The sequence below is a fragment of the Lepidochelys olivacea genome (genome assembly GCF_965140295.1).
Source record: "Lepidochelys olivacea isolate rLepOli2 genome assembly, chromosome: 2".
NCBI classification, from domain to species: domain Eukaryota; kingdom Metazoa; phylum Chordata; order Testudines; family Cheloniidae; genus Lepidochelys; species Lepidochelys olivacea.
In genome coordinates this window covers 190818315-190831787 of record NC_140412.1, presented here as the reverse complement: position 1 = coordinate 190831787, position 13473 = coordinate 190818315, and the positions used below count along the sequence as shown (strand labels likewise).

Here is a 13473-nt window from a genome sequence, read left to right as displayed (position 1 = left end):
GGATGCATCATGGGGCTCTGAATCTTCAGCCTCCACCTTTTCATCAATGACTTCCTCCTCATGGCTAGGTCCACTTTCCACTGGCTCCAGACCCACCGAAGTATCATGGTGGTCTTAGCGGTGGATGTGGTGTTGCCACCGAGGACAGTGTCCAACTCCTTGTAAAAAATGGTAGATCTGGGGTGCAGCACCAGAGCTATGGTTTGCCTCCCTCACCTTGTGGTAGGAGTTCCTCAACTCCTTCACTTTGGCCCTGCACTGCAGCATGTCCTGATCATATCCCTTTTGGCACAAACTGCGCACAGTCTGGCCAAAGGTATCATAATTCCTATGGCTGGAGCACAGCTGGGACTGAACAGCCTCCTCTCCCCAAACGCCGATGAGATCCAGCAGCTCAGCATTGCTCCAAGCAGGAGATCATTTGGTATGTGGAGCCGCCATGGTCACCTGGGAAGATATGATGAGACCTCTCCATGTTTTGCTGAGCAAACAGGAAGGGGAATTTCAAAATTCCCGGGGCTTTAAAGGGATAGGGCAGACGGCAGGGGTTCTGGAACAATGTGTATAATGGGGGTGCTGAGAGCCATTGAACTGAAGTATAAACCCTGCATATAATGGAAATCACTTCAAGCCGGGGGTGCAGCAGCACCCCTAGTTCCAGCACCTATGCTGACCAGAGTAGTCAGGATGGGCACTGTGGGACACTTCCCGGTGGCCAATAATGGCGTGAAATCAACCAGGGTGTCTAAACTGGCACTGCGGATCTAAAGCCTCGGCGCAAAAAATCTTACACCTCTCATCAGGGTGGTTTTTTTTTTTTTTTTTGCAGCACTGCAACTGAGGACTTTCAGAGCAAAAAGTGGCTTTGCAGTGTGTACACCCCTGTGGCTTCAGTGCAAAAAGCTGCTCTTCGGCGCAAAAACTTGCCAGTGTAGACAAGGCCTTACATAAGACACTTCTGTTAATACACCCTGGAATGATTTCAACTTTTTTCACAACTGCATCACATTGCTGAATCATTCAATTTGTGAGCCACTATAACCACCAGATCCTTTTTCTACAGTACTGCTGCCTACCCAATTATTCCCCATTTTTGTAGTTGGGCATTCAATTTTGCCCTCCTAAGTGTAGTATTTTGCAGGTGTCTTTAACTATCATTTTATTGATTTCAGACCAATTCTCATTTTTCAAGGTCGTTTTGTATTCTAATCCTGTCCTCCAAAGTGCTTGCAACTAGGGCTGCCAAGTGATTAAAAAAACATTAATTGCGATTAATCGTGCAATTAATCACACTGTTAATAACAGAATACCACTTATTTAAATATTTGTGGATGTTTTCTACATTTTCAAATATACTTATTTCAATTACAACATAGAATACAAAGTGTACAGTGCTGACTTTATATTTCTATTACAAATATTTGCACTGTAAAAAACATAGTTTTTCAATTCACCTAGTACAAGTACTTTAGTGCAATCTCTTTATCATGAAAGTTGAACTTACAAAAGTAGAATTATGTACAAAAACCCTGCATTCAAAAATAAAAGAATGTAAAAATTCAGAGCCTACAAATCCAATCAGTTCTACTTGTTCAGCAAATCGCTCAGACAAGTAAGTTTATTTACATTTGCGGAAGATAATGCTTCCTGCTTCTTGTTTACAATGTCACCTGAAAGTGAGAACAGGCATTTGCATGGCACTGTTGTAGCTGGTGTTGCAAAATATTTATATGCCAGATGCACTAAAGATTCATTTGTTCTTTAATGCTTCAATCTCCAATCCAGAGGACATGCATCCATGCTGATGACGGTTTCTGATCAATAACGATCCAAAGCAGTGTGGCCCAATGTATGTTCATTTTAATCACCTGAGTCAGATGCCACCAGCAGAAGGTTGATTTTGTGTTCTGTAGTTTCAACTTCAGAGTGTTGCTCTTTTAAGACTTCTGAAAGCATGTTGTACACCCCGTCCTGATCAGATTTGGAAGGCACTTCCGAGTCTTAAATCTTGGGTCGAGTGCTGTAGCTATATTTTAGAAATCTTACATCGGTACCACCTTTAAATTTTGTCAAATCAGCAGTGAAAGTGTTCTCAAAATGAACATGTGCTGGGTCATCATCCAAGACTACTGTAACATGAAATATATGGCAGAATGCAGGTAAAACAGAACAGGAGACACACAATTCTCCCCCAAGGAGTTCAGTGACTAATTTAATAAACTCATTATTTTTTTTAATGAGCATCATCAGCATGGAAGCATGTCCTCTGGAACAATGGCAGAAGCATGAAGAGGCATAGGAATCTTTAGCACATCTGGAACATAAATATCTTGAGATGCCAGCTACAACAGGGCCATGCAAACACCTGTTCTCACTTTTAGGTGACATTGTAAATAAGCAGGTAGCAGTATTTCCCATAAATGTAAACAAACTTCTTTCTCTTAGCAATTGGCTGAACAAGAAGTAGGACTGAGTGAACTTGTAAACTCTAAAGTTTTACATTGTTTTGTTTTTGAGTGCAGTTATGTAACAATCTAAATTTGTAAGCTGCACTCTCATGATAAAGAGATTGCACTTAGTACTTGTATGAGGTGAATTGAAAAATACCATTTAGGTTATGATTTTTACAGTGCAAATATTTGTAATAAACTAAGTGAGCACTGTATAATTTAAAAATGTAGAAAAAAATCCAAAAATATTAAATTTCAATTGGTATTCTATTCCTTAATAGTGCAATTAATCACAACTGATTTTTTTAAATTGTGATTTTTTTTTGAGTTAATCGCATGCGTTAACTGCAATTAATCGACAGCCCTACTTGCAGCCCCTCCCAACTTGATGTCATAAGCATGCTCTCAACTCTGTTATCCAAGTCATTAATGAAAATATTGAGTAGTATCGGTCCTCTGTGGGACCCCACTAGTTATGTTGTGTAGTATGAAGAAAGGATTTCAGATGTGAGGAATAACTGGGCTAGAAGTTTTCCAATGTATTAGTTTCTGGTAAAATTTGCATGAGGTTCTGTGACACTAAGACAATGGGTAAAACCACTGATGTCAACACATGTAGGGTCCCTGTGTTTGTCTGCAGTAAATAGCTATATGTGAAGCAACATTAGGGGATCCAAACATTAACAGCCCTATCAGCTTTTTGTTTGGAATGTTCTCAACAATGCGCATTTGAGGAATACCTGGGGCACAACCATTTTTTGTGCAGTGAGCAGCTGCTGCTGCTGCACAGGGGTAGTAGCAGGAGTGCTTAAGGGCTTGTCTAAACACACAAGTTGTACCGCTTTAATTATTCTGGTGTAGTTAAAGTGGTACAACCCCCTTGGTATGGATGCAGTTATAGAGAACTTATTCTGGTAAAAGAAGGGGAATAAAGCATCTTTATATTGATAGAACTTCATCCACACTAGGAGTTGCACTGATTTATCTATTTCCGTAGAAAAATCACAGCCCTAATTGAAATAGCTAAATCGGTACAAACACTGTCTAGACCTTGGCAGCTGAGAAAGCTCATCCATTGCCCTGTTAGCCATAGATAGGCAATGGCTCAGCAAAATGCAGCTCCTAAATTGGCCTTCCTCACCCAGAAATCTACAGACCACATCACCTCCCTCTTCACCACATCTAGTTTAAACTTCTTGTCTTCACTTTCCACACCCTCCATAGCCAAACTCGTCTTTTATCATGGCCCCCCGGCTTCTCCGTTCCAGCCTCAATCCCTGTTTATCCATCTCTCTCACATGCATCTGCCTATCTTCTTTCACACTGCTGCCCACGCCTGGAATGTCCTCCCATTTCTGATCCACCAAACCACTCCCCTCTTCTCACACAAATCAGCATCTCAGACCCAATTTTTGGCAATGCTCATAAGAAGTGAGTCAATAATAATGGCTATTATTCTTTTAAGTATTAACTGAACTATCAAGATGAGCACACCACTGCGTGGCAGAAACACATGTTCTTACTACTGTAACTCTAGTCTTTCCTCACCTCATTCCCACATTATGGTTTCTCACCTCAACTTCTCAAACATCTAAGATTAGAGTGTAAACTCTTGGGGACCATTTGAACTGTAAAGCACCCAGCACAGCTCTGGGTACTGTAGGAGTGAAAGTGCCATACTTTGAGTAACCAACTGTCATCAAGGCAATGCCTAGTAACAACAGAGGGTGATTTTGTTCTTGGATGAGACTGGCATGACTCAGTTGAAAATGCAGTCTTTGGAAACCAATGGAAGCCAGGCAACAGATCAAAGCAAACATTTCTGCTGTTTTCTAGTTGATTGCTGCAGTGGCAAGCTGATTCAGGGTATATTTAGCCACTTACTGGTAAACCTCATGTAAAGAAAGTGGTCTAATTTTTATTTTTATTTTAATCTCTCCCCAGTTGCTGCCAAGAAACGGCCTGGGGATGCTCTATGGTATCCAAGTGAGAGGTGCCTTAGAAATACCATTGCTAGACAGCGTAGCTAAGAGTTTATGAAGTAATTGTCCTTGAGGTCAGAGACATACTTGAAAATATCTGCTGTCACAACCACAATTTCCTTTTTGTGACAAAACAAATCTTCTCTAGATCACTGTGTAGGAAGGAGAGGTTTAAGAGTCTTTCTACAAAGATGACACCTTTTTGCAGCAACTGTTCTCATTTTGTGGTCAGCACTAGAGTTAAGTTAATCTAGGTGGGTGCCATTACAATTCTAGGGCCAGAATCCCAGCACGCGGCTAGGCCCTCAACTTGTGTAAATTACAATGAGCTAAACTGACTTACAGCTGCTGAGGATCTGACCTCTAATGTTTACCTCCCTGAAAAATTTACTTTGAAATACTTTAGCATTTGCAGTATTCCTTATAATTAAAGTGGGAGTATGCCAAATACCATGATATTCTCAGCTACTGCTTGTTCTTCCCACCTCTACTTACTGGCTTGTGGATTAACACATTTTTGTCCACTCTTGGCCTCATGATCAATAGGCAGCAGCATCCCTTTCTCCTGTTCTCTCATGATATTCTCTCCCTGGTGAGGACGGATTAGGCATTTACATGCCATCTGCTCTCATGTTTTTAATTACCACCTTTATGCCAACAATTCCCAGATCTACCTCTCTACTAGAGTGGAATAACTGAGTATTTTGATTCACTGGCAATTTTGTAAAAGAAAATCATTTGGGGTCAAATGAAACATTTCATCCAATCTGAAATGAAATGTTTCATGCATTGAAGGTGCTGGGGTTTGGGGGATTTTTAAAGAAAATTATAGGGAATTTCAAAAAGTTGTTTCAGATCAGAAAAATCAAAATGTTGTTGTGTTTCAAAAGCATCAATGTAAAGTTTTGTTTTTAACCACAAACTATTTGGTGAAACCAAGACAAATTCACAAAACTGTTTGATGTCACCAAGCCTGCATTTTTTTTGCCTAAAATTGTTTCAGCCAAAAAATGTCACCTTGCTCTAGTCTCTCTACTCTAATCTCTAGCTCTGTCCAGTGTCAGACTGACTCTCTGCTATCAAACTCTACCCTTCCAAAGCTGAATTGCTTGTCTTTCTTCCTAATCCTTCTCCTCTCCTTTTGATAACTTCACTCTCCTCCCTAGCTCCCAACGTCACATACTCTGTCACTTTTAGTTCCTCTCTCCTATACATAGGTGTTTTTAAAAACTAACCCTCTAAGTTCCATTTTCAAAAGGGACTTAAGATTTAGACTCCTAAGTCTTACTGAAAGCCAGTGGGATTTAGGCATTTAAATGCCAAAGCCACTTTTGAAAATGGAACTAGGATCCCAAGGCATTTTAAAATATTGTACCTCAGACTCTTTACATCCTCTTACTTCCTGTGTTCTGTAACAAAACCCTATCTCTTCCTCTTCCTCCATATAACTAAAATTCTTATCCATGTGTGATGGGGTGTTAATCCCACACTGGAAAGGAAGGAGTTAAAAGCAGCCTAGGGAGGCTGTTCAGGGAGCAGCCAGTCAGAGGCTGCACGGAGCAGCCTATCGGGGCCCAGTGGGCTTACATAAAAGGAGTTGTAAAGCCAGAGACAGTCAGTTGCTGCAGGGAGCCCAAGGAGAAGCCACTGTGTTCCCAGCAAGCTGCAAGAAGGTAGCACCTTGGATGGAGCAGTTGCTGGGAGGGACTGGGGGAGCAAGAGGGAGCTCCTAGGTGGGAGTTGGGACTTGCAGGCTGGAGGACCTTTGAAGGTGCTAAGGACCTGTGAAGAAGGTGCTAAGGCCACAGGGATATGGTTCAGGGAATTGAAGCAGCAGTATTGGTGGAGAAGTTACAATGAGGCTGCTATCTATGGGGTTCCTGGGCCAGGATCCAGAGTAGTGGGCAGGCCTGGGTCCCCCCCACACTTGCTACTGGGGAAGTGACTGGACTTTAGAACTGGGAGATACTTCCCCTCCCCAACCTGGAAGGGGGTAAACATGGAAGGTGCCATGGCCGGAGGATGCTGTGGTTCCTGGGCTTAGATGGGTCTGCTGGCAGAGAAGGCAGCAGAAGCAGCACGGTAGGAGAGGGCATGAAGGCTGAGAGCTAATTCCTGAGATGGCCAGCAGGAGGTGCTGGTCTGGTGAGTGAACTCCATCACACCATGCATTAAACATTTTTGGATTTCTTTCTGTAACTTTCTCCTCCCTGATCTCTTCACATCTCACTGTTCTCCAACCGCAGTCTATCCAAAATGCAACTGCTAGTCATCTTCCTCCTCTGGCACTCTGCAACTATTTGAGTAGCATCCTCTCTTTTAACATAGCAGGTTCATGCTTTTTGTCCTGACCTTCCAGTGCTGCATAATTTCATCCCCCACCTTACACCTCTGCCCTCATTTGTTTCCACTCTCCCTTGTATTTCCTCTGCTTACTCCTATCGCCTCTTCCCACTAGTCCTGTATCATCTTCTTTGCCCACCTTCAGCTTTATGCCTTATTTCACATTGCCACCTAGAAACAATTAACCTCCTATGTCTTATTTCAAATGCCCTTTCTCTCTCCCTTCAGACCCAGTTCTTCCATTAATTCTTTCTACTCTTATCTCCTACCAGCCTACCTCTTCTGTACCCTGTGGGTTCTGGTTTTTAGTTTAGTTTTGGGGTGGTTGTTGTCTGTGTTAGATTATAAGATCTTGGGAAGAGGAGCCTACTGAAACCAGAATGGCCCAGTGGATAGCACCATGCACTGTGAAACAGGCAACTGGGTTTCTGCTGCTGGCTCTGCCATTGACCTATGGTGTGACCTTTAGCAAATCACTTCACTTCTATGCCTGTTTCTACTTTGTCCATCTTATCTGTTTAGATTGTAGGCTCTTTAGGACAGTTTTTCTGTATGTGTGTGTTCAGCGCATACCAGCGATTTCCACTGGGGCCTCTAGATGTTACCATCATATAAATTAATACTACTTCTTCTGGCTCAACCACTCACTTGCCCACTTAAGCTAGACATTTCACCTCTTTGCTCACAGTAAAATACAGAGAATGATACTTACTCATCGTTGTGATCTGTACAAAGGAAATAAACACACTGTTCATCTAAAGTCCCATATATCTTTACAGCACTATATAAAAGAATCATAATTTGAAGCCAATCCTAATTCCAGCTGGGCCAGTATTTTGTCCCAAACCACATGTACTGAATATATTTTGGTGCATGCAACCAAATAAGCAAATCTCTCAACTTTAAATAAAACTGAGTTTTCAAAAATGGTTCAAGGGATGTGTAGGTGTGTGTGATCTCATTGAATCAAGTTTGTACATTAATAGACAGGTGCGTAAAAATAGTACTTGGCTAGATCTAGCATGTTGGTTGAAATCAGTTACAAGATAGAAACAAAATATATTTTTTGGAAATTACATGCCAGGTCTTCAGCTGCTCTAAATTGGTGTAATTCCATTGACTTCAACAGAGCTACACCAATTTACACCTGCAGTTCATTGGAACTACTTGTCCCTGGCATAGGTTTTAAGGGGTCTTAGTTTCTATTATGGAGGTAGCCATAGTGGTGTGTGTGTGTTTTTTTTTGTTTTTTTTTTGTTTTGTTTTTGTTTTTGTTTTGTTTTTTTTTTGCTAAAGGCAAGAGTCAACTGTGCAACCCTTGCACACACTGGAGAGCACCTGCTCACATGCATAGACCTATTCACTTCAGAGAGTGTGAGGTTGATACTTTCTCACAAACTATTTATAAACCCTTTAATGTTCACCTTTTCCTGTTTACTCATTTTATCTTAATCTAGCTCTTGAACTAGCAGTCCATACTTGTTCAATATCTTCATTAATGATCTGGAGGATGGTGTGGATTGCACCCTCAGCAAGTTTGCAGACGACACTAAACTGGGAGGAGTGGTAGATACGCTGGAGGGTAGGAATAGGATACAGAGAGACCTAGACAAATTGGAGGATTGGGCCAAAAGAAATCTGATGAGGTTCAGCAAGGACAAGTGCAGAGTCCTGCACTTAGGATGGAAGAATCCAGTGCACTGCTACAGAGTAGGGACAGAATGGCTAGGCAGCAGTTCTGCAGAAAAGGACCTAGGGGTTACAGTGGACGAGAAGATGGATATGAGTCAACTGTGTGCCCTTGTAGCCAAGAAGGCCAATGGCATTTTGGGATGTATAAGTAGGGGCATTGCCAGGAGATCGAGGAATGTGATTGTTCCCCTCTATTCGACATTGGTGAGGCCTCATCTGGAGTACTGTGTCCAGTTTTGGGCCCCACACTACAAGAAGGATGTGGAGAAATTGGAGAGAGTCCAGCGGAGGGCAGCAAAAATGATTAGGGGACTGGAACACATGACTTATGAGGATAGGCTGAGGGAACTGGGATTGTTTAGTCTACAGAAGAGAAGAATGAGGGGAGATTTGATAGCTGCTTTCAACTACCTGAGAGGTGGTTCCAAAGAGGATGGATCTAGACTGTTCTCAGTGGTAGCGGATGACAGGACAAGGAGTAATGGTCTCAAGTTGCAGTGGGGGAGATTTAGGTTGGATATTAGGAAAAACATTTTCACTAGGAGGGTGGTGAAACACTGGAATGTGTTACCTAGGGAGGTGGTGGAATCTCCTTCCTTAGAAGTTTTTAAGGTCAGGCTTGACAAAGCCCTGGCTGGGATGATTTAATTGGGGATCGGTCCTGCTTTGAGCAGGGGGTTGGACTGGATCATAGAATATCAGGGTTGGAAGGGACCCCTGAAGGTCATCTAGTCCAACCCCCTGCTTGAAGTAGGACCAATTCCCAGTTAAATCATCCCAGCCAGGGCTTTGTCAAGCCTGACCTTAAAAACCTCTAAGGAAGGAGATTCTACCACCTCCCTAGCTAACGCATTCCAGTGTTTCACCACCCTCCTGAGGTCTCTTACAACCCTGATATTCTATGATTCACACTTATTCTGCAGTTGTTGGGAGTCTATACATCACAAACGCTCATCAGTCTCCACCACCAAGGGAAAAGACCATTTGGACACATCTGTGACCAAGGGAGGAAGACGATACAGTAGAACAGATACCAAACCAAGCCCTGCCTCCGTAGTCAAAGGTAAAATATACTGTCATCTTAATTGTAGTTAACTAACTATAGTTGACAAGGGGAAGACACACCTTAAGAAATACTTATCGCTAGATAATCTAGAAAACTATGCTTTTTCAACTTGTTAGGCCAACTGAGGTGGAGAAGAGATCCTCCATGGAAAACAGTGAATTTTGGAAGTCATAAAGATGAGAAGAGGGTATCAGCAGCATAACAATAGCATAATCTTCAGAGATGCTGAGCACCTGCATCTCTTATTCATTTTAGTAAACTTGTTGTTCAATTATATGGGTGTAAATGAGATCAGAATCAGATGAATTCTATTTATAATTTCACATTGCATACATCTATTCTACATAAATCTGTTGCTTTATAAATACTGAACATAATTCTATAATTATGTTGGAATTATAGCAGAGATTTAGGTTAGATGACATAAATGCATTGGTCTTCTCATTCCTTATTATTTCTAACTAAATAGAGACAAACACCTACAAGATCTCTATCAAGCGTTCTTGCAACTACAATACCCCCCTGCTGAAGTGAAAAAACAGATTGACAGAGCCAGAAGAGTCCCCAGAAGCTACCTACTACAGGACAGGCCCAACAAAGAAAATAACAGAACGCCACTAGCCATCACCTTCAGCCCCCAACTAAAACCTTTCCAACGCATCAGCAAGGATCTACAACCTATCCTGAAGGAGACCCATCACTCTCACAGATCTTGAGAAACAGGCCAGTCCTGTCTCACAGACAGCCCCCCCAACCTGAAGCAAATACTCATCAGCAACCACACAACAAAAACACTAACCCAGGAATCTATCCTTGCAACAAAGCCCAATGCCAACTCTGTCCACATATCTATTCAATTGACACCATCATAGGACTTAATCACATCAGCCACAATATCAGAGGCTCATTCACCTGCACATCTACCAATGTGATATGCGCCAGCAATGCCCCTCTGCCATGACATTGGCCAGACTGGACAGTCTCTACATAAAAGAATAAATGGACACAAATCAGAAGTCAAGAATTAGAATATTCAAAAACTAGTCAGAGAACACTTCAATCTCTCTGGTCACTTGATTACAGAACTAAAAGTGGCAATTCTTCAACAAAAAAACTTCAAAAACAGACACCAAGGAGAGACTGCTGAATTAGAATTAATGTGTAAATAGGACACCATTACCTTTGGCTTGAATAAAGACTGGGAGTGGATGCATCATTACACAAAGTAAAACTATTTCCCCATGTTTGTTTCCCCCCCACCTCCCCACAGCTCCTCAAACATTCCTGTTAACTGCTGGAAATGGCCCACCTTGATTATCACTACAAAAGGGTTTTTTTTCCTCTTTTCTCTCCTGCTCGTAATAGTCCCCTTATCTGATCACTCACATTAGAGTGTATGGTAACACCCATTGTTTCAAGTTCTCTGTGTATATAAAATCTCCCCACTGTATTTTCCACTGCATGCATCCGATGAAGTGAGCTGTAGCTCACAAAAGCTTATGCTCAAATCTGTTAGTCTCTAAGGTGCCACAAGTACTCCTTTTCTTATTCAACAAGCAGTCACATTGATTTCATTCAGCGTTAGTAACAATGGCAAAATGCTGTCTTTTGCAACCCTTCCATACCCATAATCAAGTAATTATCTCTCTTTTTTGTGCACAGGTCTTAAAGATGACTGTTACAAGCCCTTTCCAAAACACCACAGAATATAACTATATGTATGATGAAGGTACCTCTCCTTGCAGTGAGGGCAATGGTTTCGGCAGGTTTAAATCACTGTTTCTTCCAATAGTTTACTTTCTGGTGTTTTGTCTTCTGCCTAGAGCGAAATGCCTTGGTCATATGTATACTCCTGACTAGGAAGAAACTCACCACCATGACCGACGTGTTTGTTCAACCTTGCAAACTCTGACCTGCTCTTTGTTGTCCCCCTCCCATTTCAAGCTCACTATGCTTCAGAAGAATGGATTTTTGGAAATGCAGCGTGTAAAATAATGGCTGGCATTTATTACATAGGGTTTTACAGTAGCATTTTCTTTATAACCCTCATGAGCATAGACAGGTACATAGCAATCGTTCATGCTGTCTATGCTATGAGTTCAGACAGTCACTTGTGGCATAATTATAAGCTTAATCTGTGGATGATGGTTGGCTTGGCTGCTATACCAAATAGGGCGTTTACCCAAGAAGTGGAAATTGAACAGTCTCTCAAATGTGTCCCCAAATATCATTGAATACCAGGGTTGGAAGGGACCTCAGGAGGTCATCTAGTCCAACCCCCTGCTCAAAGCAGGACCAATCCCCAATTTTTGCCCCGGATCCTTAAATGGCCCCCTCAAGGATTGAACTCACAACCCTGGGTTTAGCAGGCCAATGCTCAAACCACTGAGCTATCCCTCCCCAAGCGACTGGGTGATTTTTCACTCAGTTTGAAGTCAACATCTGGGCCTTTTGATCCCGCTCAGCATCCTCATTTACTGCTACTCCCACATCCTGAAAAAACTGCAGAGCTGCAAAAACCGGAACAAGATCAAAGCCATCAAGCTGATTTTCATCATCGTGGTCATCTTCTTCCTTTTCTGGGCTCCCTTCAACATTGTGCTTTTTCTAGACTCTCTGCAGAACTTGCACATCATCAACGACTGCAAGACGAGCCAAAGGCTAGCGCTGGCCCTGCAGTTGACCGAATCAATCTCCTTCATCCACTGCTGCCTGAACCCGGTGATCTATGCTTTTGCTGGCGAGATGTTTAAAGCTCACCTTAAAAAAATATTCCAAACCTGCATCCGTCACATTTCTAGTAGCAATTCAGCCAATCATTCTCACTCCTTGCCCACTCAACTGTTAGGCTATTCTGATAGTGACCGAGTTCTGTGAAAGCTTTCCCACGCCCTGCCCAGGAATACATTCTACCTGCGTTCATCTAAATACAGCGATTGCCCTGAAAAGCTTACGAGCATTGACTTAGCCCAGGGGTCTACCTCCGCTGTTTATTTTTTAGGGACAGAGGAAAGTTGGTCCTGGATTCTGACTTCCACTCCTTCAAAAATTGCAGCAATTCCTCCAAACCCATGCTGTGAAAAATCCATCTACCCACATGCAGAGATCCTATCTAGAAACTCACACATGAGCAGAACATACCATCACCAACATGATCTGACACCTTTGTGGACAGTGGAAACCGGCAGTGAATGAAGAGGACATAGAATTGCTGGACTCTTCATGTCAATGTTTCCATAATACTATGCGTTGCCTATGCTCAGTGTCTCTTCTTCCTCATAGTATTTTTCTGTTTTAAATGTGTTTTTTTTTCTTGAATAAAGCAAAATGGCATCTTTGTATAACTGGCTTCCTGACGGTTTCCATAGTTTAAAAATCTGGGAGAAGTGTATGTATACAAGCATTAAAACATAAACTGGGCTGGAGGGAGGGGACATCTATTGAGTTCTGACTTAATTTTAAATGTGTGTGATAGCTTTTTTAAAAGTTTCCTAGCAAAAAATTCCCTCCTGATTGAATAATTCTCATCAAGAAAGAAAGCAGCCAGTGTAGCCATTGTGTAATAATTTTCAGAGACTACAGTTAAGCAATAGAGAGAGACTGCTACTTAGCTTAGATGTCAAATGAATCATTGCACATTTCACTGGATGGCTGTGCACACAAATCAGTTACAGTTTTTAAATGTATGGCCTGACTCACCCTTCAGTTTGACACAGATGTAACTCTCAGTTTCAATGCCATTATGACTGTGTAACACTGAAGTCAGACAGGAGTGAAACACATTCTTGTATGGAAACCTCTGAGGGCAGAATTTTTTCTTATATGTTTAGTTTGGTGCATAACCTTTCTAAAAAGTAGAGGGCTCTGCTGCCGTGTGCTATGGGCCCAATCCAACACTCACTTTGAAGTCAGGGGGAGTCTTCCCCATGACTTTGACGGG

General features: G+C 42.0%; 1 pseudogene across 1 annotated transcript; it reads left to right on the top strand.

Moving 5' to 3' along the window:
- The first annotated feature begins 11204 nt into the window (after nucleotides 1-11204).
- LOC311516771 (C-C chemokine receptor type 8 pseudogene) lies at nucleotides 11205-12410 on the top strand (annotated as a pseudogene). Its single transcript has 2 exons — nucleotides 11205-11795; nucleotides 11962-12410. The product of its transcript is annotated as a C-C chemokine receptor type 8 pseudogene (transcript).
- Nucleotides 12411-13473: the final 1063 nt, after the last annotated feature.